The following is a 21,933-nucleotide window of genomic DNA, read 5'->3' on the forward strand; positions in this document are numbered from 1 at the left end:
CCCAAATCAGAGCAGAATGGACCTGCCTGAAATCTGTATCTTCTGTTTTAATATATACCTTATAAGATGTTGCTCTATAGGATATAATATGTCTAGAACAGTGTCTCTCACATCACAGGTGATTAACAAACATTATTGAATTGATGATGAATGACTGTGCTATGTGAACAATAACATTAAGCAGGTAAATCACCCCTTGTTAAACTTCTTATGCACTTCTAGTCCCCAAGAAACCCTGTGTATGTGACAGACATAGAAAACATGCTAGCTAGAAAAAAAAATTAGAAAAATAGTTAAGAAGAAAAGGGTCAAGGAGAGAAAATGAAAAGAAAGACAAAATTGATGACTCTCTTTTTGTATTCAGCACTGTATTCCTAGAATAAAATTTTCTTTATTCAGCAGCAGAGTTAATTTACATCCACTAAGCCCAGGACAAGGCATCAGAAGGTGGGAAGGAGCAATTCTAAGGCATTGAGGGTATTACTTTCTTTCAAAAATGGGAAAACACAGACACAGTTGCTGGCAATTTCTAGCAGTAACTTAAGATGTTTTAGAAAATATTCCTACAGAAACACAGGTATCATGACAGGCTACAGGTAGGTGGTGTGTATTTTTACTTCTTGCGGTAGATACAAACAGGAAGAAAGTTCCAGCTTCCACTTGTAAGGCTCACTGAAGCTAAATCAAGCATTGCTCAGTTCAGAGGAATGGGTTAATTTTCTATTCACTGAATTCTGCATGTCTGACAGGTTGTTGATGACTTATTTTTATTTGCTTAGCTTCTTCCAGGTTGCATCATCTGGAATTCTCTCAGCTCGATCAAAATTTAGTTCTTATCAATGAACAGCCACTCATTCCAGTCTTTTAAGGAAGACCATGCCTGCACCTGCTCAGCACACACTCACCCGGTGACCTCTGGTGGAGGGTGCTGCTTGTTTCATGAAAATGTTCTCACGCAACACCATCCTCAGTGCTCACTGCGGCAGCCTGTCCTCAAATGGAAGCTGCAGCAGATCAGTGGTGTGCTCGTAAAGGTTTAGTAATAGGCTCTGGGGTTGATAGTTGACTTTGTGAGAAGGGGACCCTCATCTGTAGCATTTGTCAGTTTCTATGGGTAGAACTACACCTACCCTGACCTATTTTGGTATTTATATGAAGCCACAGAGCCCAGAGTTGGAAAGAGATGTACACAATTGATTCTCAGGAGCTGGTGCAAGCTGGCTGCAGCACACCTCTATGTGTGTAGCTAACCGCCCCCCAGGTCCTTCCTGAAACCCACTCTTCCTTAACCTCTGAGGTCGAATACAATATCAAGATTTCTCTTAAGAGTATATACTTAGGTCTCATGGCTGGTTTTCCTCTCTAGAATTCCCACAGGGGCATATATATATTTGTTCAACTTTCTGACAACGTGACTCTGTGATCCTGCCATTAAAAATCACCATCCCATCCTCTGCCATCCCTTTTCCTTCTCTCCTTCCTCTTTAGCTCTGTTCCACCTCTCCCCGCTCCACTGCTGCCTTCCTTCTACTAGTCCCACAAATACTTTCCCTGATCTCCTGTCCTTCATTTTTTTTAAACTATTTCCCTCACAATGACCCAAATCATGGAAGTAGCCTGTCCCTCCTGATTCCAGCAAGTGTCTGAAGACTATGCTGCCCTTGTCCAAGAAAATAAATGGCATTCTTTCTGTTCACCTCATTGAGTGAGATGGAGGAATCAGAGTACTGCTTTCTTCCTCTTGCCTCTTCCTGGCCACTGTTACATTCACATTTCTAAAAACTAACTCATTTTGTGGTACCTCTTATGTTCTGATGTCATTTCTCTCTATTCCTGTTGCTTTTATCTGTAATTTCCAGGAAAGGCACTAAACACCCCTGATGAGTTAAGCACCAGATTCATAAGTTTTTTCATTTCCCTTTGTTTTGTCATTATTCTGATGAATGTCAGCTACCATTTACTTTTATAAGCACACTCTGGCTTTTTGCCCTCATGCATCATTTATTCTAGCCAAAACGAACCGTTTTCTCATATACACATTTTCTTCTCTCCTGTCTCAGTAGCCATGGCAATTATTTTCCTCTTGGTCCCTACCCCACTCCATTTTCTACCCCAAGCTGTGCTCCACTGAGCTGTTCCTACTGACTGTGTTTCTTGTTGGGATCAGCTGGTGAGAGTTCAAGCAGGGAGGTTGGAGAGTGGGAAGAGAGAGGCTGAGGCTTTTCCTCCTGTCTCCTCCTGTCCCTTCCTGTCTCCTGTCTCCCTCTTCTCCTGCATCAGCATCATGGCTCTTGCAGTGGCTGCATCCCTCTAGGATGAGCCATTCTGTGAGGCCATTCTTTCCACATGGCTACACTCTACTAGCTCCTCGAACACTCATTCCTAGGAGTGACTCCTCACTGTTGCCTGTCCCTAGGCCCCTCGTGTCCCTTGTCCACATCCTTAACTTTGCCAGCCATCTCCATAAATAGTTATTTTGTTATGGTCTTTCCAGAGCGCCATAAGATTACACCTGAGGTTTCCTGCAAAGATACTCACTACTCTGGTACCAGAGCTAATACGAACTATTCCATCTGGAGTTCCCCATACAGCATTCTGTCCATGTGAACATCTTATTTCTCTACAAGGTCTGGACCAAATGCTACCTACTATATAAAATGATATTCCTGTGTTTCTCCCAGTTGAAATAATATCCCCTGTCTTAGAAATCCAAAGGCATTTATCTACAGATCTTTTAATGGGTATGCATAATTTACCTGAATAAAAAACAGTATATGTCTTATCTCTGTCAGATTGGAAGGTGGGATTTAAGTTTGATCCCTAAGTGCCAGTGCAGGGTCCTTCAATAAATACTCTGCAAGTATCTGTTGCATGAATGGGCAAGTTATGAGTGTTGTCATCTTTCGTTTCTCTACCACTTATATTTTGTCTAGCTCATCTTAACTACTAATAAGCACTCCTTTAAGCATAGGCTTTATGTTACATTTTCTTTTTCTTACCTTTCTGTCTCACAAGTTACATTTCTTTATTTTAGTCTGCTCAGGCTGCTGTAACAAAATACTGTGGACTGTGTGGCTTCAACAGCAGACATTTATTTCTCACAGTTCTGGAGGCTGGCAGTCTCATGATCAGGGTGCCCACTGATTTGGTTCCTTGTGAAGGCTCTCTTCCTGCCTCGCAGACAACCATCTTCTTGTTGTGTCCTTTTATGGTGGGGGTAGAGGAGAGAGAGAGAATACAAGAGCATATGCGAACAGGTGAGCATTCTCTGACCTTTCCTTATAAGAGCACTAATCTCTTCATGAGGACCCCATCCTCATAACCTCATCTAAACCCAATTACCTCCCCAAAGTTCCATCTCTGGAGATCATCATATTGAGGATTAGAGCTTTAACATATAAATTTTGGGGAAACACCATTCAGTCCCTAGTGCATTTCTGTAGTTAAGCTCATTGATAAAGTTGAGTCCTAAGTTTCTTACATTTTTCTTTTGCAGTATCAGACTTGCGTCTCCACTGTCAACTTTGTATTTCTATATGTAGTCATCACTACTTTAATCTTCCACTATCCCATTTTGATAGAAAGATCCTGCTCTTCAAAAAAGCTCCCCAGCTTGGTGTTCACACTTCTTCTGAAGGTTATCTGTATTCTCCTAATAAGGCCAAATCAGAAACCCGGAGTCATCTTTTCATACAATTTCTTTGACTTCTTGACTCTACCTTTGTAAATTCCCTTGCATATAAAATATTTTTTCTGTAAACACTTCAATCATAATTTATTTTTCCATTTATTTTTTGCCAAACTTATGCTATATACTAAAGAGTTTCCATATTTCCCATGTTTTCATCATTATAATATATAGGCCTATGCTATTTGAGAGCTAGAATAAATATTAGAAGCCAAGTTCACCATCTTTATTTTACAGAGAGCTCAATGGGAACAAAAGGGGTCAAAGGATTCACTTAATCTCACACATAGGGGTAGTACGGCAAAGCTGGACTGAGAGTCTAAATCTCATGACACCCAGTGTAACATTTTTTCCACTTTCCCAGGATTCAACCTCTATCCTGCTGCCAGATTAATGTTTATCCTCACTGGCCTATTCGTGTCATACTCTTGCTTATTAACTGCTCATGGTTTTTATTCTCCATTACCTTATAGAGTTAAGTCACTTCGACATTCAGTTAAGCACACTGCATCTACATGCTCCACTTCCAGCTGTTTTCACTGCTCCAATGTGTGTGAAATGTTTTACACATGTTATGTAACTTGTTCTTTTCTAGCTACACTCTATGCTCTTCTCCTTCATATCTAATGCTTATCCTTTTACTTTCTTTTCTTTAAATGTACCTGCCCCCATCCCTGACCATCTTTTGGAATACATTATAAATGCCATGTTTTTCATTATGCATTTTGATATTCCCTTAACTGGATATACTGTCTCCTCACTTTAACTCACCTTTACGTTTTGTCTGTGATTTGTTATTGGAAGTAATTAATTCTACCTTATACAGTGGTCTAAGCATAGTTGCCTCTTTCCATTTTCCTGTCCCTACTTATGCACCTTTATGTCTCTCATAGCACCAGGCCTAGTATTTTGTATAAAATGGACACTAAATGTTGATAAGTGTTAGTTTTGATAGTCCAAGCCATCGAAGTTAGGTGTTTCACACACTTGCTTATTTTTATACATTAATATTTTTGCTCTAATCTCTTAAGATGCATATCTCACAAATACATTTAAAAATAGTTATTTATCTGTGGGATGGTGGTGCTGTGAAGTTATGGTACAGAATCTTCCTCCTCCAATAAACAAAAGCAAAACAAAAACAACCCTGCCAATTTTCCCATCAGCAGAAAGAAATGGGGAAGGATTATAACCTCAAAAAATTACGACCAATGAAGTAACAGAAAATTCTGGTGTCATGGCCAGGTCAACAGAATTCCCAACTCTTCTTCCACCTATGGAAGCGACACAGGGGATTTAAGAAGTGACACAAATCCTGAATCTGAATGCTCTGTAACTTGAAAGGAGTGGGATGAAGGGATGAATTGATGGGTCTGGGAAAATCAAGATAAAACACTTAGTGAATGCTCTACAAATCACATCTGGACCTTGGCAGAAGCAGGAAGGGCCACAGATTCTCTTGCTCCAGCATACAGTGCTAAATTAGGGAAGTGAGACAAAGCCCAAAAGACTTGAATTCACGCCAAGCTTGGTGTAATGGAGTCCAATGAAGAACATCTGGTGGGATCTCAGCAAGAAGAGTAAACCCAGGACCTCCTCAAAGACCGCAATCAGTCCCAGCTGTGCTTCCCACTGTCTTCTGTCTGTTCTCTGTACCTTCTAGTACGCAGGGGGAAGAGAAATAATCCCAGATAAGGTAAGAGTGATGTCAAGGAGAAACCACATACACCATTTCATAGTAAATATAAGATATTAACAAAGGTGCAAGAGGAAAAAAATGGTTTGAGAGTGATGAAAATATATTACAGCCCCAAAATAAAAATATATTAATATATAAATGGAGAAAGACATTGATTTTAAAACGTAACACAGATAATCCAATTTGAAAGAATATACAATCCAAGGAACTAAAATTCCTTTGCCGGTGTTTTGCATTTATTGAATAATCCAATAAGGACATAGATTTAGTAAAACAAGGAAGGTACAATAATGTAATAAAAGATCAGAATTATGAGAAAAGGAATATTCTAAGAAAAAGAAAAAACTATGATACAAAATAAACAGTATAGATAAAAAAAATTAGAAGCAGCAGGAAACAGAAATCATCATGGAGATAATGATTTATTTAGTTATAGTGAATAAAAATAAACTGACAACAGGTTTAAATAATTAGACAACAGGTATATAAACTATAGTGCATCCACCATAAGGCTATTGATACTGCTGAAGTAAAGACAGCAACAAATAGAACAGAAAATAAAGAGAGAGATAGAAGAGGGAAATTTACCTAAAGTAAATGAATGACTAAATATAGAGCACGTCAAGAAAAGTTAATAAAAAACTAATAATATAAAAACATATTTAGTTATTAAATTTCAAAAATAAAACCATTCTTCAAGTTTCAGGAAAAAAAAGCAAGTTACATAACAAGTGGGAAATCTGATTGGCCTCAGAATAAATATTGAGTTTCAGAAACAATGTAACAAAGTCTCCATTATACAGAGCAAATTGCTCTTCAGTTATAAATACAACAGAAAGGCATTTCTATACATTAAGTAACAGGTTTAATGAAATTTTACAAAAATGAAACTTTAAAAAACCCTACTTGAAGATTAAATGCAGCTGATGAAGAGATAAATCATAATAAAGAATATAGAAATTGGGAAACCATGGTTATACAACAGGTGGCTGAACACTTACTTCATTTAAGTATGACCTAATATAAAACAACTGAGGTAATTATTATTGCAGAGTAGAACAGATATATAATAAACCATCACAAATTAAATATTATAAAATCAACAATCTCAGAAGAAAAGAGAAATAGAGGTTCCATATTATATCATCTTTCAGAGAAGGAGTTAATTAATGATGATTACTGAAATTATAATATGTAATTTCAATCTATGTTGACTACAAGTTATTGATAGTTTAATTTTTTTTTAATTTAGAGGGACATTTTGGTACGCGTTACCCGATATGATGAAGACAATATGAAGTCCTACAATTCTTTCATTCACCCTAGTCGCATTTTTTATTATATTCATGTCAAATTAAAATTACTAGCTGCTATTTTAAAATAGCATTTATCCAAGTGTATTACTTAGAAATTATGTTGTCTTTTTCTTTCTCATCTACAAAATTTTGTCTCAATTTTTATTTCCTTCTCAACATATGTAGAAAAGTTGTTTAACTAATCTATATGGAATATTAATGGTATGATTTCTATTTCAAGTAATTTATTGCTTTCATTAAAATCATGTCAGATTAAAATTGCTAAATGCAATTTTTTAATAACTTTTTCCCAGTTTTTAGTTTGGCTTAATTTAGTTTAGGTTGAATATGCATTATCACTTAAAATTGTCATGATACTGCTTCAAAATTATTTTGGTAAATTAATTTTTGACATAATTATTAAAAGTCAATAGAAAATTATTGGGAAGACCACGCTACAAAGATAAGACTCTTACTGAAGGAGGTGGAGCAAGGTGGCTGACTAGAATCCTCCCCTCCAGAAATTTCCTCCCTCATCCTCTGCAGGAACATAAAATCAAACAATTATCCATGCAAAAAAATACCTTCATAAGAACCAAAAATATCAGGTGAGTGATCAGAGTACCTGGGTTTAGCATAATAACTAGAACACATTGAAGAGGGTAGGAAGGACAGTCTCTCATGTTTCTTACACTGTCCCTACCCCAACTCCCAGCAGCACAGTCAAGAGAGAAAATCTGTGCTTGGAGGAGGAAGAGCAAAGTGAATTTGGAACTTGGCATTGGAACTCAGTCCCACCATGTCACAGTCAGAACATAGCACAGGGCAGAATTCTGTTGATGCCATTAAGGCAAGCCCTGGGCCAGAGGAGACTCCATCACCCAAGCAGGAGGAAACTGAGTCCCAAACAAACAAGGCCAGACTGTGAAGACTAGAACAAATATCTAACTCTTCAATGCCCAAACAAGGACAAATGTTCATAAGCATGAAGGACATCCAGGAAAATATTACCTCACCAAACAGACTAAATAAGGCACCAGTGAACAACCCTCGAGTGACAGAGATATAATCTCTCAGATAGGAAATTCAAGATAAATATTTTGAGGCAGCTCAGCCAACTTCAAGATAACACAGAGAAGGAATTCATAAATCTATCCAAAAAATTTAACAAAGACATTGACATTAAAAAAAAAAATACTGGAGCTGAAAAATTAAATAGATAAACTAAAAAATGCAACACTGTCTTAACAGAATTAAGCAGAAGAAGGAACTAGTGAACTCAAAGATGAGCTATTTAAAAATAGGAAGAGAAGAAAAAATGAATACAGTGTGCTTACAAAATCTACAAAATAGTCTCTAAAAGCCAAAATTAAGAGTTATTGTCCACAAAGAGGATGTAGATAAGGAGATCGGGGTAGAAAATTTATTCAAATAAATAATAAAGTACTTTCCAAACCTATGTAAAATTATTAATATTCAGGTACAAGAAGTTCACAGAACATCGAGACACAATCCATATAAGACTGTCCCAAGGCATATAATCAACTCCTAAAGGTCAAAAACAAAGGATCTGAAAAGCAGCAAGATAAAAGCAAGTAACATCTAAGGTCTGATACATCTAGCAACAGACTTCTCAGAGGAAACCTTACAGGCCTGGAGGGAATGGGAATGACGTATCCAAAGTGCTAAAGGAAAAAAAAAATCTCCAACTAAGGAAACTGTACCCAGCATAACTATTTTTCAAATACAAAGGAGAAATAAAGACTTTCCCAGATGAACAAAACCTGAGAGAATTCATCATCACCAGACCTGTCTTATAAGAAATGTTAAAGGGAGTTTTCCAACTGCAAGAAAGGATGCTATCATGCAACAAGAAATCACCTAAAGGTAGAAAAGTCACTGGAAAAAGTTAAGTACACAGAATTCTCTAATACTGCCATTGCAGTATGTAAATCATGCATACATTTAGTATAAAGACTAAGAGGCAAATCTATAAGAAATAATAACTACAAAGGTTTGTTAAGAGATAGGAATTGTAAGAAGATATATAGATATAACAAAAAGTCAAAAACTAGGGGGATGGAGCTAAACCGTGGAGTATTTTAATTTTTCTTTGCTTCTGTTTTTTCTTCTTTGGGATCAAAGTTAAGTTGTCATCAGTTTAAAATAACTTGTTACAACTCTAATATGTTTGTTTCAACACTTATTGTAACCATAAAGCAAAAATCTAACAAATACACTAAAAAGGAAAAATGAATTAAAACATACTGCCAGAGAAAATCATTTATCCACAAAGCTAGTAAGAAAGAGATTTATTGACGCTAAATATAAATTGACTACATTCTTCAGTTAAAAGACATGAAATAGCTGAATAAAGAAATAAGACACAACTATGTGCTCTCTACAACAAACTCACTTTACCTATAAAGACATGTGGACTGAGAGTAAAAATGGATGAAAAATAAGTAAAGATGGAAAAAGATATTTTGTGCAAACTGAAACCAAAAAATAACAAAAGTAGCTATACTTAAAGTACATTTCAAGTCAAAAACTGTAAAAAGAAACAAAAGTCATTATATAATGATTAAAAAGTAAATTCAGCACGAGGATATAACAACTGTATTTAATTGTATTAAATATATATGCAACCAATTGTATTATATATGCAACCAAAATTAAAGCAATTGTTATGGTTTAAACTTGTGTTCTCACACAAATCTCATGTTCAATTGTAATCCCAGTGTTGGAGGTGGGACCTGGTGGGAGGTGATTAGATCATGGGGGTGGAGTTCTTATGAATGGTTTAGTGACATCACCCTTGGTACTATATAGCCAGTGAGTTCTCATGAGATCTGGGTGTTTAAAAGTTTGTGTCACCTCCTTCATTTTTCTCTCTCCTCCTTCTGTTCTGGTCACATAAGATGTGCTTGTTTCCCTTTGCCTTCTGCCATGATTGTAAGTTTACTGAGGCCTCCCCAGCCATCCTTCCTGGACAGCCTGAAGAACCATTAGTGAATTAAGCCTCTTTTCTTTATAACCCACTCAGTCTCAGGTATTTCTTTACAGCAATGCAAGAACAGACTAATACATCACCCAGACATTTAAAGTGAGTATTAAAGATAGACTGCAGTACAATGATAGCAGAGGACCTCAACAACCCAGTTTCAGCAATGGACAGATCATCCAGGCAGAAAATCGACAAAGAAATATTGGAATTAAACTACATGCTAGGCTAAATCAACTTAACTGACATTTGTAGAACATTTCACCAAACAGATGCAGAAAACATATTCTTCTCATGAGCACATGGGACATTCTCCAGGATCAACTATACGTTAGGCCACAAAACAAGTCTTAACAAACTCAGAAACATCAAAATCATATCAAGTTTCCTTTCTGACCACAGTAGAATAATACTCTAAACCAATAACAAGAAGAGCTTTGGAAACTATAAAAATACATGAAAATTAAACAACTTGTTCTCAAACCACTAGTGGGTCAACAAAGAACTTAAGAAAATTTAAAATTTTATTGAAACAAAAATGAAAAGAAAACATACCAAAACCTGTGGAATACAGCAAAAGCAGTACTAAGTGGAAAGTTTTTTGTTATAAATGGCTACATCATAAAAATAGAAAGACTTCAAATAAACAACGTAATGGTACACCTTAAAGAGCTAAACCCAAACCAAACCTAAAATTCGTAGAAGACAAGAAATAATGCACGTCAAAACAGAAATAAAATTGAGACTAAAATAAATAAATAAATAAAAGATCAACAAAAGAAGTTGGGTTTTTGAAAAGATAAAATTTGGAAACTTTTAGCAAGACTAAGACAAAAACAGAAGAACCAATAAATAAAATTGGAGAAAAAAGAAGACATTACAACTGATGTCACAGAAATGCAAAGAACCGTTATAGACTATGATGAGCATCTATATGCTAGTAAATTAGAAAACATAATAGAAATGTATGAATTTAGTCTAGAAACATACAACCTATGAAGGTTTTTCCATAAACAAATAGAAAACCTGCACAGACCAGTAATGAGGAATGAAATAGAAACAGTAATAAAAAGTCTCTCATCAAAGAAAAGCTGAGGAACTGATGGCTTCACTGTTGAATTCTATGAAACATTTAAAGAAAAAATAATACCAATCCTACTCAAACTCTTCAGAAAACTGAAGAGGAAAGAATACTTCCAAACTCATTCTAGATGGCTAGTATTACCCTGATACTAAAACCAGACAGAGACTTGACAACAACAAAAACTACAGGCCTATAGTTTCCCTGATCAACGTAGATGCAAAAATCCTCAAAAAACTAACAAACCAACTTCACCAACACATTAAAAAGATCATTAAGGCCGGGTGTGGTGGCTGACACCTGTAATCCTAGCACTTTGGGAGGCCGAGGTGGGCAGATCCACGAGGTCAAGAGATTGAGACCATCCTGGCTAACACAGTGAAACCCTGTCTCTACTAAAAATACAAAAATTTGGCCGGGTGTGGTGGCGGGTGCCTGTAGTCTCAACTACTTGGGAGAATGAGGCAGGAGAATGGCGTGAACACAGGAGGTGGAGTTTGCAGTGAGCCAAGATCACGCCACTGCACTCCAGGGTGACAGAGTGAGACTCCGTCTCAAAAAAAAAAAAAAGAAAAAAATCATTAACACAACTAAATGAGATTCATCTCAGGGATAGAGTGACGTTTCAACATACACAATCCAGTCAACATAATACATCACATAATAAAATGAAGGATATATCACATAACAGAATGAAGGGCAAAAATCATTTCAATCAATGTTGGAAAAGCATAAAATTAACATCCTTTCGTAAAAATACTCACGATAAACTGGGTATAGAAGAAACATACCTCAACTTGATAAAAGCCATATAAAACAAACCCATGGCTCGTGTCATACTGAATGGGGAAAGGCTGAAAGCATTTCCTCTAAGATCTGGAACAAGACAAGGATGCCCACTTTTACCACTTTTATTCAATATGGTACTAGAAGTCCCAACCAGGGCAATTAGGCAGGAAAAAGAAAGAACAGGCATTTAAACTGTAAAGGAAGAATTTGAGTTGTCCTTGTTTGTGTCTTTATATTTAGAGAAACTTAAAGACTTTACCAAAAAAAACTGGTAGAACTGATAAATTAGTTCAGTAAATTTGCAGGATACAAGAATCATTAGCATTTCTATATGCCAACAGTGAATGATGTGGAAAAGAAATCAAGAAAGTAATCACTTTCACAATAGCCACAAAAAATACCTAGGAATAAATTTGACTAAAGTTTTTATCTCTATAATAAAAACTACTAAACACTGATGAAAGACATGGAAGAAAATGCACAAAAAAGAAAGATATCTCATGTTATGGATTAGAAGAATTAATACTATTTAAATATTTGTATTACTCAAAGCAATCTACAGATTCAATGCACTCCCTATCAATGGCATTCTTCACAGAAATAGAAAAAACAATCGTAGAATTCCAGTGGAACCAGAAAAGACTCCAAATAGCCAAAGCAATCCTGAGCAAAAAGAACAAAGCAGGAAATATCACACTACTATACTTTGAAATATACTACAAATCTATGGTAACCAAAACATAGTACTGGCATAAAAACAGACACATAGACCAATAAAACAGAATAGAGAACCCATAAATAATTCCTTGCATTTACAGGCAAGTCATTTTCAACAAAGTTGTTAAGAATATACATTAAGGAAAGGACAGTCTTTTCTATAAACAGTGCTAGGAAAACTGGATATCCATATGCAGAACAATAAAATTAGATTCCTATCTCACCATCTACAAAATTGACAAATAGGATCATGTCAAGCTAAAAAGCTTCTGTACAGCAAAGGAAGCAACCAACAAAGTGAAGAAACCACCTACAGAATTAGGTTGAATTAGAAGAATTAGGCCCCATCCCTCACCATATACAAAATTAGTAAAGAATATTTGCAAACTATCCAAAAATGGACTGCTAATCAGAATATTTAAGTAACTGAAAACTCAATAGCAAAAAAAAAAAAAAAAAAAAAAAAAAAAAACCCTCCAAATAATCTGATTAAAAATGGACAAAAGACCTTAAAAGGCATTTCTCAAAAGAAGACAAATGACCAACAGGTATATAAAAAAAATGCTCAACATCATCAAGGAAATCAAAATCAAAATCAAATACCATCTCACCCCAGTTAAAATGTGTTATCAAAATAGAGAAAATAAATGCTGCCAAAGATGTAGAGAAAAGGGAACACTTGCACACTGTTAGTGGGAATGTAAATTAGCACAGTCACTATGAAAAATAATGTAGAGGCTCCTCAAAAACCAAAAATATAACTACCATATGACCTAGCAATCCTATTGCTGGGTATATATCCAAAAGAATGGAAATCAGTATATTGAAGAGAGATCTGAACTTCCCCCTCTTTATTTTTGCAGCACTATTCACAATAGTCAAGATATGGAATCAACCTAAGGGTCCATCAATGGATTCATGGATAAAAAGAAAATGTGGTGTATATGCATAGGTAATGGAATATTATTCATCCATAAAGAAAAGAATGAAATCCTATCATTTGCAGTAACGTGGACTGAACTGGAGGACATTATGTTAAGTGAAATAAGCCAGGCACAGAGAGACATATCACGTTCTCACTCATAACTGGGAGCTAAAAATATAGATCTCACAAAAGTAGTGGATAGACCAGTGGCTACCAGAGGCTAAAAAGGTTTGTGAGGGCAGGGGTTAGAAGGAATACTACCTGGCGTTTGATAGCACAGTAGGGTGACTACAGTCAATAATAACAACTTATTGGCTATTTAAAAATAGCAAAGAGAATTTGGAATGTTTCCAACACAGAGAAATGATAAATGTTTAAGATAATGGATACTCCAGTTACCTGGATTTAATCATTACGCATTGTATGCTTGTATCAAAATATCACATGTACTCCATAACTGTGCGTAACTATTATGTATCCAAAAAAAAAAAAAAAGAAATATTTAAAAAAACACAAGTCTCCTACTACATAGTGAAGGGCAAAGAAAATCAGCTTTGGTCAGACTTCTGAGACAATCCTAAGTAGCTGAGATTTGAGCTGCTTTGTTTGTTACTTCCAAGAAAAATGTGAAGTTTCCTTTCCCCCGCATAATTTTTAAACCCCACCTATTCTATCTTCTAGCCATCAGTTCTTTTGTTTAATTCACCATATAGTTGATGTACGCAGCAGGAGGAGATTGTCTAGGGAGACAGAAGAAGAAAGCAAAATAAATGAAGGCTGGTAAGGATTAGAGGAGTGAATGGAAACTCATCTCTATAGTCAGGATTGGCTAAGTCCTGTGATGGTAGCAAATTATCCCAGAGTGTCAATGTCAGTAGTACAACAAAGTCTGATAAAGTCAGGAAGCTCCTCCTGGTATAAAAAGCTCTTCCAAAGCTATTGCTCAAAGAGCCAGACTGTCACCATCTTGTAACTCTGCCATCTTATTAGGCAATCCCAACAAGAAAGAATGGGCAGCAGGGATCCCCAACCCCTGGGCTGCAGAACGGTATCCGTCTGTGGCCTGTTAGGAACTGGGCCACACAGCAGAAGGTGAGCAGCGAGCCATCAAGCATTACCACCTGAGCTCCACCTCCTGTCAGATCAGCAGGAACATTAGATTCTCCTGGAGCGTGAACCCTATGGTGAACTGCACACATGTGAGGAATCTACGTTGCATGCTCCTTATGAGAATCTAATGCCTGATGATCTGAAGTGGAACAGTTTCAAGTTGCATCCTGAAACCATTACTGTGGAAAACTTGCCTTCCTTGAAACCAGTCCCTGGTACCAAAAAGTTTGGGGATTGCTGATATAGAGGACTCATTCTTGCTTATTTTTTCCATTCTTGCTTATTTTTTCCATGGGACTAAAAGTGGAAAACCCCAGTGTGTGTAGCCCATTGACCAGAAATAGTCACGTCACCCTGGTCTAACTGCAAGAGGAGGTAGGGAGTACACAAGAGTATTCCTGTGTGTTTAAGAAGAGGAAAATAAAACAGGATTTGGAGAACACTTAATATTGCCTCTTCTATGTGACGTGAAAGTGAGAAAATTATGTGATTAAACATAATAGCCTGTAAAGCTAAAGAAACAGAATGCCTAAAACATCAATATTGCATATACATTATAATAGAAAGATAAAATAAAAGCCTGAGAATAAATCACTAGCCAAAAACATGCTCAAATATATGAGACCAATTTGTTTTTTGTTACTTGTAACACTGCCCATAATAGGGAAAATCAGGAGAAAAACTGTTTACACCTAAATAAATTAAGGCATATCCATGCCACAGAATATCACCAAGAAATTTAGAAGAATGAGTTACATCTCTATACAAAATTTACTGTATGCCAACAAATTCGATATTCTAGATGAAATGGACAAATTCTGAGAACGACACAAACTACCAAAACGGACCTATTTTTTTTTTTCCAATGAAGAGCCCTAGAACAAGTAAGGTGATTGAATTCATAATCAAAAAACTTCTCACAAATAAAGTTTCAGGACCAGTTGTCATCAGTTAATTCTACCAAAGGTTTAAAGAAGAATTTATACCAATCTTTTACAAACTCTTCTGAAAAAATAAAGAGGCCATAAGCAAATCTGAAGGGGAGGAAACACTTCCCAACTCATTCCATGATGCCAGTATTACCCTGCTATCAAAATCACATGCAGATACCACACGGGAAAAAAATCATTAAGCAGGCCAATATATTTTATGACTATAGATCTTCAACAAAGTGCTAGCAAACCAAAAACAGCAGTGTTTACAATGAATTGTACACAATGACCAAGTGTGTTTTATCCCAAGAACTCATAATTGTTTCAACATATGAAAATCAATGTAATATATGAATACAATAAGAACAAAAAATACATTTTTTATCTCAATAATGCAAGAAAATCGTGTGACAAAATTTAACACATTTCTATGATAAAAACCCTTAACAAATTAGGAATATAAAAGAACTTAATCTGATAAAGCATATTTATGATAAACCTACATGCTCCCTATGGTCAGGAGCAAAACAAGGATGTCGGTTCTTCCTACTTTTACCTAATACTGTAAGTGAGGTCCTAGCCAGGGCATTTAAGCAAGAATATAAAACACACGATATATAGATAAGAAGGAAAGGAGTAAAACAATCTCTGACATTTTTTTCTATACAAAAATCTCAAGGATTTCGTAAAGACAAAAAACAAAAAACAGCTAAAAACAAGTTCTACAAGGGTGCGTATACAAAATTAATATACCAAAGCCAATTGTATTTCTATACACTGGTAATGAACAATCTGAAAATAAAATTAAGAAAACAATTTCATTTACAATAGTGTCAAAGAGAATATATTAATATAATTTTAAAAGTGTAAGACTTATGTACCAAATACTATAAAACATCATTGAAAGTAGCAAACTAACAAAAACTAAATAAATTTTTAAAACCCTATGTTCATAGAATGAAAGAATATTGTTAAGATGGCAATACTCAAATTGATCTACACATTCAACACAATTCCTATCAAAATCCCAGCTGATTTATTTCCAGAAAGTTGCAAGCTGATTCTAAAATTATCTCACGCCTTCTGCCAAAGTTAAATCAGAATGGATGAAAAACCTAAAAGCAATAGCTTAGACTCTAAACTCTTATAAGAAAAGATATGCATAAATCTTCATGACCTTGGGTTAGACAATGGTTTCTTACATATAATATCAAAAGTACAAGTAATAACAAAAGATAAATGTTAGATTTCATTAAATAAATGTAAAAGTGTACATCAAAGGACATTACTAAGAAAATGAAAAGACAACCTCTTTGCAAGTTGTATAACAGATAAGGGTCTAGTATCCAGAATATATAAAGAACTCTTACAACTCAACAAGAAAACAGATGAAAGGTGTGAACAGACATTTCTCCAATGATGATAGACACATTCCCATAAGCACACGAAAAGATGCTCAACATCATTAAACCCAAACTACAATGAGGTGCCACTTCACCCCCACTAGAGGCTATTATCAGAAAAACAGACAACAACAAGGATGTGTGGTTATCTTCCAATATATCTGATGTGATTGTAAAATGGTGTCTCCACATTGAAAAACAGTATGACAGTTTCTTAAAGCTAGTGTTACCATGCCTGAAACCGGGTGCTACAATGTGACCCAACAATTCCAATCCTAGGCACATATGCAAGAGAGATGAAAACATATGTACAAAAAATGTATCCTTATAAACACTTGTACACGAATAGTCATAGCAGCATTATTCATAATAGCTAAAAAGTAGAAACAACACAAATGTCCATTGATTGGTAAATGGATAAACAAAATTTGTTATATATACACAGTGGTGTATTATTCAGCCATAAAAATGAGTGAATTACTGATGTATGCTACAACGTGGATAGACCTTGAACACATGCTATGTGAGAAAAGGCAGATGCAAAAGACCACAGATTCTACTCATGTAAAATGTCAATAGCAGGCAAATTCTTATACACACAAGTTAGATTAGTGCTTGCCTGAGGTTTGGGGAAGGGAAGAATAATAAATAAGGAGTTTCTTTGTTTCTTTTTGGGTGATGACAATGTTCTGTAATTAGTATTATTGACGGCTGCACAACTTTGCGAATTTACTAAAACCCACTGAGTGGTTTAACTTAAAAGTAAATTTTATGGTACCTGAAAAATAATTATGGTATGCAAAAATGCATAAGAAAAAAATTATCAAGTTATATTGTCAATGGAGAGAACGAAGTTGTAGGTTAAATAGAATATAGTCCTAGCTATGTAAAATGTTTGCTTATCCATGTACACATTTATGTGTGAAAATGCATAAGAACTAAAGTGATGTATGTTGAACTCTTAACAGTTACTACTTCTGAAGAAGAGTACAGTATTGGGAAGATTTTTAAGGGAGGACTCTATATACTTTGTCTTCTTTGAATGTTATATAAGGAGCACATGTTCATATGTTATAGAAAAACTAAAAGTAAAATAAAGTTAGGTGTTATAAAATATAAACACTATTTTACCCCACTTTCAATGCCCAGTTCAATTCTCCCCATTTTATAAAGTCTTCCCTACTCAGGCCGGGCGCGGTGGCTGATGCCTGTAATCCCAGCACTTTGGGAGGCCAAGGCAGGCGGATCACCTAAGGTTCAGAGTTCGAGACCACACTGACCAACATGAAACCCCGCCTCTACTAAAAATACAAAATTAGCTGGGTTTGGTGGCCTGTAATCCCAGCTGCTCGGGAGGCTGAGGCAGGAGAATCGCTTGAACCCAGGAAGTGGAGGTTGCGGTGAGCCAGAGATCGCACCATTGCACTCCAGCATGGGCAACAAGAGCAAAACTCTGTCTCAAAAAAATAAAAAATTTTAAAAAAAAATAAAGTCTTCCCTACTCCATCATTTATTGATTTGTTTTATCTGCACTCTTAAAACTCTTTCCCTTTATACACTACGTAATGTAGTGCCTTATCATACATTTAACTAAACTGATTACATGGGAGAACCCTTGATAAACTGTAAAACATAACATAAATGCCATGCCAATATCAATATGTTGGGCAATGTCTTTTGGAATTGTCAGTGTGAAATTAAGAATAGCAAAGCTAAAAATGGAGGCTAAGGTCAAAAGTTAGAAAAATTATGGGCGAGCTGCCAAACCTAAGTCCTTAAAATAATAGTGATGTCACAGGTCAAATGGAAGTTTTATATTTTGGGTTGACATAAAGACAGACTTCAAATATAATTATTTCTGGGCAAATCTAAGCAAGCAGTGTTTGATAACAAAGTAAGCAATTATAACAGGTCCAGAATTCTCATAGAAAAATAGTAACAACAACAACACAAAAAACCAAAAAACAAAAAACAAGACATAAGTGGAAAGGTATGTCCCAAAATAGTCTTAAAGGCAAAGTTTTTGTACATCGTATAGTTTTTATTTTTGCGCTCATATTGTTTCATATGTTACCCTCATTTTCCCAATTACATTGCAAGATTGGAATATACCAAGATTTGTTGGATTTAGGAAAAATGCTTATATTTATCGTGCGGCCTCTATATAATTAGATTACATACCTGATTAGTTTTATTGATTTAACTGATAGATACTGACCAGTTACAGTGGGGTTGAAAACTAAAAGTGTACTTTCCAAAAATATTAAGTCTTTCCAACTAAACCCAAAGTAAATATTGAGTGGTCATGATCACCTAATAAAACGTGTGGTGCCTATTTCACAGAGGTCATGATAAATCTGACGTGGAAAATAAAAATAAAGTAGGAAAAAAATGTCAGTGCTTGATTTTATCTGACTGTCCCAAACAGCCAAACTGTCTGACTGAATTTTTATAATTAATCCTTCTAACTTTCACTAATGGTATTATGATTATTAGTAATGTTCTGATAGCAGATAATGTGTATTGAGGGTATACTTTGTACTGGGCCCTGAACGGAACATTTTTATATATAGTATCTCATTTAATACACCAGTGCTATAAAGTAGTAACTATAATCACATATATTGGACAGATGAGAAAACTGAGGTTGAGTGAGTATCGACAACTTGACCATGACCACATAGTAAGTGATAATGACATGACTCCATTTTGAGCCTCACTCTCCAATTTATGCTCTTTACTCAAATATTACTCTACCTATACAATACTTAATATCCGAACGTCACTTAGAATCCTGGGTTCCCATCCTATCCTGCCATGGTCATCTCCTTCAGGACCTCAAAGGAAGTAATTGTCTAGAGCACAAGGGGATTAGGGCTTCAGCCTTCAACCCCAATAAAATAACTAGTGAATTAGTCTAGATTCTGCCAGTGACTCTTCTTGAGGAGGCAAATGGTGGGCAAAGTGGCCCCCTTTGGCCTTTTGTCTTGGGCCCACCATCCACTTACTGTGCCAGTGCTGAAGAAGTGTGAGTCTAGAAAGAAATGGCCAATCCAAGAGCAAGATGGAATTTGAGCTAAACACAAAAAGTATCCATTTTTGAAATTTGGCTAAATAACCAGGCACAAAAAAATGCCAACATCAACCTATCAAGGGAAATTCTGCAAATAATCTACTTCTATGATGACAGTGGATTTGATTAGATGATAAGAAAAGGAAACTTGCAGAGCTAAGGAGAATGAAAGCAATTTTCTCCAAAAGATGAGGGTTCTAGAAAGTTATTTCCAGTGCCTCCATTAACCTGGCAGGCAGGAATACACACTTTTAATTTTCCTGGAACTGATGACACCAGGAACAAATTAAATATGTATTCAATCATACTTTCAAATGGAAAAACAATAGGTTTCTGCTTACAGATAGCTTGAGAGAGAGATCCAGAAGGTGTAGCATTCATCTGAGTGCAAAGCTCACATTAGAAACTTTATAATTAATAAGGAAAAGATTTTCAAGACACCAGTTTTTTGTTTTTAGAAAGTGACATAATATGGAAATGAAAGAAAAAGAAAAAGGTAGAAATTAGGTTACTCCTGAGAAATCAGTGTTTATTTGGGCTAAAAATCAGTAACAATGCCAAAGAAAGAAAAAAAAAAATTCTCATAAATTGGAAAGGAAATATGGCTGTTAATGAAAAGGAGCACACAAACAAACCTCCAATGCACAAAGCAATGAATCCCTCACTATCCCATATTTCAAATGAATCACTAGAGAGGGAAAAAATTGATAGCAACACTTGCAGCTGAAATAACTCTTGCAGGGATAAATTATCCTCTTTCTTCATGTTGCATTTTTCCCATGATATTCCTCTTGGTATTAGGCAACTCTTTTAAAAGAAGATACTTGCAAGCACTGACCTCGCCTTTGACTATTTGTCTGTCTCCACAGTTCTTCGCAGGTATTACTGAGCATCACCATAGATGTCCTTCTTCACCTCTTTATCCACAGCTGAAGTATATCCACCTCAAAGCCTCCAGAAGTCCACACGCTAGATCCATCAGCACAAATCTGCAAAAGCCATTTCTCACTGAGTGGATGATGATGCAATGTATTAGTCTTCTATCACCATCTCTCTGATTATTTTCAAAGACATAGCTACTTATCATTAGTAATCTAGTTAGTGCTAGTAGAAACAGCAGCAGCAGCAAACATCCTATATACCCTCCTAACCCCACCTCATTCTTGTGAGATGTTGCTACTATTTGAATTATTATCCCATTTGTAACTTAACCTCAAATAGGAGATTATGGGTTTCTTTTTCTTTCTCTCTTTTTCCCAATGGGGCTAAAGCCAGCAGGGAATCTTCATTAAAATTCACCATAAGGCCCATTTGTTTGCCATTTCCCTTCCCCCAAGTCACATATTCCTCCCACCCTGCTGTGAACTGCTCAGAGCAGAGGAATGACCCGTGGAATCTCATGGTCCTGTGGAGGTGCCAAATCAAGCTGCTCCTGTTTGCCAAATAAAGATGACATATATTTACCGTCTCTGGACACCCCTCCAAATAGTAGTATATTCACAACTTTATTTTATTCTGTATTTTAGGAAATGACATCACTTTCCTCATGAACAGGTGCAAATACTGCTGACATTTAGAACACTCCTCAAAGGTAGGGACTAAGGATCTAGGCTTACATGATTGTTAGTTCTTACTGGAGACCACTATCAGAGGGCATTCTTGGGTGGTTATTATTGTTGTTTGGTTATTGCATTCTTCCTCTCTGTTCTGATGAGACATAACTGTGCCAGAGTCATACTTCATATTCATCTATAGGAACATCTGGCCCATGTCTAACATTTAATTTCCACACCATTAGAGTCAAACAATACATGTACATCAGTAGAAAATGTAATGCATTATCACGCAAGGCAGAGAGTAGCAATTTATTAGCCTAATTTAAAATAGCCTTCAGCAAAAAAATAGTGCATCTTAATTCAGAGTTTTGAATGGAATGACATGTTTTCAAGTAAAATTCAAAGGTGTATACTCAGATATGCTTTGGAAAAAGTTTCCTACATATATTATCTTCTGCATTATTCAAGGAGGGAAGATCAATTCTGTTTTTTATGTTCCAAACAAATCTAATCCATAATAATACCAAAAAAAAAAAAAAAAAAAGATAGCCTTGGGAGAAAATAAGAAAAGGAATTCCTTGGGACATAACTTAGAAATCACAACTTCAGTGTACAGGCTGCTAAGAATCTCTTTGCACGTACTTAAAATCATGAAAAATTT

General features: G+C 35.8%; 1 long non-coding RNA gene across 1 annotated transcript in view; it reads right to left on the reverse strand.

Moving 5' to 3' along the window:
* Positions 1 to 3,073: 3,073 nt before the first annotated feature.
* The window catches only part of LOC140708925 (uncharacterized), a 112,469-nt gene continuing 93,609 nt past the window's right edge, over positions 3,074 to 21,933 (reverse strand). Inside the window, exons 10-11 of the long non-coding RNA XR_012089238.1 lie at positions 20,560 to 20,770; positions 3,074 to 3,652 (exon numbers count right to left, since the gene is read on the reverse strand). This is a non-coding gene — a long non-coding RNA (uncharacterized lncRNA). The remainder of the gene's footprint in view (positions 3,653 to 20,559; positions 20,771 to 21,933) is intronic.

Source organism: Chlorocebus sabaeus, chromosome 17 (genome assembly GCF_047675955.1).
Source record: "Chlorocebus sabaeus isolate Y175 chromosome 17, mChlSab1.0.hap1, whole genome shotgun sequence".
In the NCBI taxonomy this organism is placed as follows: domain Eukaryota; kingdom Metazoa; phylum Chordata; class Mammalia; order Primates; family Cercopithecidae; genus Chlorocebus; species Chlorocebus sabaeus.